The sequence below is a fragment of the Cucurbita maxima genome, unplaced genomic scaffold, assembly GCF_002738345.1.
Source record: "Cucurbita maxima cultivar Rimu unplaced genomic scaffold, Cmax_1.0 Cma_Scf01524, whole genome shotgun sequence".
Classification (NCBI taxonomy): Eukaryota; Viridiplantae; Streptophyta; class Magnoliopsida; order Cucurbitales; family Cucurbitaceae; genus Cucurbita; species Cucurbita maxima.
The window spans coordinates 1-4,692 of NW_019273540.1; the positions used below are offsets into that span (position 1 = coordinate 1).

A 4,692-nucleotide genomic window follows, 5' to 3' on the forward strand; every position below is an offset into this window, starting at 1 on the left:
ATCCCGAACTGTTCGGTTTTCATTTGAGCTAGGGTTTGGAGGACATTCCTCAGGTTAAAACAAACCTTAAATCATCAATTACCAGTATTGTGTTTAAGTTTGATTTCCAAGTTGCGTAATTGTCGCCGTTTAATTTCTGAGAATTGAGTAATTGTACTATTGAGTTTGTCATGCTGTGTGATACAAATAAAATTCTATTAGTGATTTGACTTAATCCTGTTTAATCCAATCAGGTTTAACAAATGTAATAATGTACCCAGAAATTATTAATTTTCAACAATACTTTAGTGAGTTAGAGCAACTGCTACCACCGAGGGGCAGTCAATCCCTCCTAAGTCAATGTCAAATAGGTCTCTAAATTTTCATTTTTTTAAGTTCAACATTTTACAAGTAAGAAATTGAACCATCAAACTTTGTGATCTTAATTCATACCCTATCTACTAAATTATGCTTAGGGTAGTTCATACCTTATCTACAAATGGTCAAAATGTATCTAAACAATATTTTGACCCATAACATAATAGGACAAATTGTTTGTTTAGTAGGAGAATTTATGGGTCAAACTAAACTAAGTTTATTAGGAGTGTTGAAAATGAATTAATTTTGTAAATATTTGAATATTTGAGTTTAGTTTGTTCCCTTTTATACTAGTAAAATTAGGTTTAATCTCAATTACTCCCATGGAAATGAAAGAAACATGTTATCGCTGTATTGAGATAGGTAACCAGCATATTAACAAATGTTTTTATTTATTATTAGTAGTATTTTAGTTATTTTCAAAAAAACCACCAATGGGAGCTATTGTTAACCATTTGTCATTGGCAGTAACACGTGTTCTAAAGTGTAATGCAATAGTCCATTAAATTTGAAGTTGATGAACAAGGACGTTTCAACATTTTATATTATTGTTGTAAATGAGAGCAATTATCGACATGTTTGGTAACGAGTTCTTCTTATTGTTTATAATAAAAATATAACCATGTTTGATAACAATTTTTTTTAATTAAAAAATATATTTTTGAAACATATGGGTATTATGGAAATGCCACTTGATTTTTTGTTAAGCAAAGAGGATACTATCTCAGGTAGACCATTAGGATAGTCCTTGGAGTTTAAGCAACTAGGTGACTACCCTAACTGAAGAAGAGCTCAAAAATAGCACTTTATTAAGCAATTAGGTTACTATCTATGGATAAACTTTAGAATGAGCCTTTAAGCAAAGTGGTTACTCTCTTATGCTTAATAAGTAATTCGGATGCTTCCCTAAATTAGAATGAGTTCCTCTCGAGACCTTGACTTTTAAGTAATTAGGAGACCACCTTAATAACATGTATTAAGTAAGCTTATCACACACCAAAAAAATTCCAAGGCACAAAGAATGCTAAGAACAAAGAACCAAGGTTCTAAGACTCCGAAACAAAAGAAACCCCTATTTTTCTCATGGTAAACCATGACTCAAACTACATTGCTTGGAGTGTAAGAAGTCTTTGTTGGCTTATTGGCCCTTGATCTCACATTAATTAATTTCAATGAATTAATTATTGATGTTTTGATGATAACAAACCTACTTTTAATTATTAACTATTTTCAGTTTTTTGAACTGTCCACAGTATAAGGTCGGGAATAACGATTACAACAACTTTTCAATTACTCAAATCAGAGCTAAAACGAAGAAATTAGAGTCGAGACAACATACCCGACGTGATGATGTGGCAACAAAATCAAAATGATGGACAAATCAAAATATATCAAAGTATGACATTTATAATATTGGAAGAGTAACACATGGTGGAGTTTTTCTTATTATTACATTTCTAAATAAAATTATTTTTACAAATATAAATTTGAATATAACCGTTACTCACATCGAATTTTATTATTACTATATTATATTATTATATTATTATATTTTAAAATTTTGGTAGTTACTCACATCATTTTTATTATTATTATATTATTATATTTATAATAAATTTTGAATTACATTTTACCGTTACTCACATAACTTTTTATTATTATTATATTATATTACTATTATATTAAAATTTTGAAATAAATGAATTTAGAAAATTTTCTTACTTAATTACTTTTAATCTCCACCTTCCATTATTCCTAACACAATCCAATGGTCAATATTCAATCCTACATTTTGCCACTTTTCTCCTCTATATAAACTCATCTTCCCCACATTTTTAAATGATACAACTTACATACATTCTTCAATCCTCATTTGTTCAAAGTCTCCATTGTTTATTGCTCTCTCCAAGCTTACAAGTTTATTTCTTTTCATCTTATTCTTGAGAGGGATTATTATTATATTGTGAGGAAATAGTTGTCAGTATCCCAAATTGTAAATCTACTCTTTGAGAGAGTTGTGGTGTGTTATTATCAAACTCAAATACTTGTATCGGTTTGATCCTGCGTCGTTGAAAGGATTGAGTTTGCTCTTGAACTCGTAAAAAGAGCGGTGTACCGGTTTGGCTCTGATCCGTGGAAAGAGTCGGAAAAGTTCTTTATTCAAATTCCCAAGAGGCGCTTGGGGAGTGGAGTAGGTCGAGTTTGACCGAACCACTATAAAACTACGGTGTCATTTTCTCTAACTCTTTCCTATTTAATTTCAAGATTATTATTATGTTTATTGCATGTTCTACTTGATTATTGTTTTGACTTGAATTATTTTGTTTTAGTAATTATCATCTTCTACTTATTTGTAAAAAGTTTTATCATTAGAAAAATTAATCAAGTTTAAACACTTTTATCGTTAAAACCCTATTCACCCCCCCTCTAGGGTTGCCATACCGATCCAACAGTCTTCAATGCAAGTTTCAAAGTACGCCACTTGGAATATATGAAGCCTTGAGCATAAGCATTCAAACTATGTCATTTGGAATGTAGAAGGATTGAGCATAGGTTTCTAGACAGCGTCACTTGAAACATATGAAGCCTTAGACGTAGGTTTCAGATTACACCACATGGAACATAATAATCATTTGGTGTAGGTTTCAGATTGTGTCGCAAAGAATTCATTAAGCCCTTGATACATGTTTAGAATGTGTCTCTTGAAACACTTGAAGCCTTTTTAGGATCAAATTCTATTTTTCTTTAATTTTTCATAAAACATGAGAGGTTGGTATTTATTTTTAGTTCCCTAGTAGAGAAATACTTTCTAACTATTTTCTTAATTTCTCCTTTCTTTTCTTTTTTGTTTTTAGTCTTTTTAAGCAAAATATGACCACTTAGGATCCATTTTCAACTTCTTTTTATGAAAGATTCATTATCTAATTTCTTAGAACATGCAATTCACTTTGGTATTTGTTTTTCCTAACCCAATTAAAGACATTTGTAACAAAATTGATGGAATTTTAATTTACCATGGTTTTGACGGTTAATCATTCTTTGGCCTATTTGATTTACATATCTGGTGGGTATCCTCTAATCAATGGACTCCATGTTTGGGACAAATCTTATAATAAGCAATTGAAAATTCAATTTGCATACAATTGCACATATAATGAAAAGCGCCCGAGCCTAATGGATAAGGTGTCTTACTTGTGGGTTCGAGTCCCACTGTCTTTCTTTCTTTAATGGATTAATAATTATGTTTTTTTTTTTTTTTTGAAAGTAGGCTTAAAACTTTACCATCTTAGTTTCTTAAAATTTTGTAGGAGAGAAGACGAGACTTCAAAGAAATAGAAAAAATAAAAAAACTAATTGTAATCTTAAAAAAAAATGATTCGAAGTCATTGACGACACACAAGTTACAAATTTCAGACTCGATTGTCTGTGTCCGACTCAAATCGTGACCTGCACCCTATGTGTCTGACCCAATTTGAGATTCATACCACCTTTACGCATGCGACCGCCTCTGCGCGTATGTAGTCGTGCATGATATTTGTGCATATGTTGGTCCATAACCAACGAGTGATACTTCTTTTTCCATTTGTTTGACCTATATTTGCCTGTATTTTCTCGATTTCGATATTAACCTAATTTTAATGGGAAATTATGTCTAACCAGAAGAATTTTAGAAATTTTTAGCACCTATTCTATGGAAAATCGACCTAGACATNGGAAATTATGTCTAACCAGAAGAATTTTAGAAATTTTTAGCACCTATTCTATGGAAAATCGACCTAGTCATGATCACTCACATAAAGTTGTTACTACATAGATGACATGATTAATGTGTACGCAAAATATTCATATAAAATATTTCATAAAAGGTGTCGTGGGCTCCCACGTTCCTAATAAAATCTTTAAAACAATAATGCGAAAACTAAATAATGTGAAGTTTAGATAAAATATTGAAAAATAAAAACATTGACGTGAACTTACTAAGGACTACTAAATAGACATAAATTGTGTCTACCCTACCTCTAGTTCCATGGCTTTCGTCACGGCGTCGCCATCCGACCTTTGTGCCTAACGTTTACCTGAAAAATAAGAGTATTACGTGGTTTAAGTAGTTTAAGAAATACGTAGTAAGTAACTGTACATTTGGTGTCTAGAAATACAAACACATGTGACATGATAGGTTCTAATGGCATTGCCTTAGGTAGCTTTTTAGTTCCGGCAAGGTTGGATGTATAGTACTTTTCTACACACGACCGAACCACGAGCACGAGGACCCACCTGAGGGCTCATGTATTGCCTAGGCCTGTCTCAATGGACTAGCACTCACTAATGTGCTTT

At 31.6% G+C, this 4,692-nt stretch overlaps 1 long non-coding RNA gene across 2 annotated transcripts; it reads right to left on the minus strand.

Moving 5' to 3' along the window:
- Positions 1–3,740: 3,740 nt before the first annotated feature.
- LOC111475416 lies at positions 3,741–4,683 on the minus strand. Of its 2 annotated transcripts, none has more exons than XR_002716484.1 (3): positions 4,633–4,683; positions 4,375–4,433; positions 3,741–3,986 (listed from the first exon to the last, which is right to left on the minus strand). It is a non-coding gene; the product is annotated as an uncharacterized LOC111475416 (long non-coding RNA). The 2 variants fall into 2 exon arrangements; XR_002716483.1 differs by having other exon boundaries at positions 4,519–4,673.
- Between the last annotated feature and the right edge of the window lie 9 nt (positions 4,684–4,692).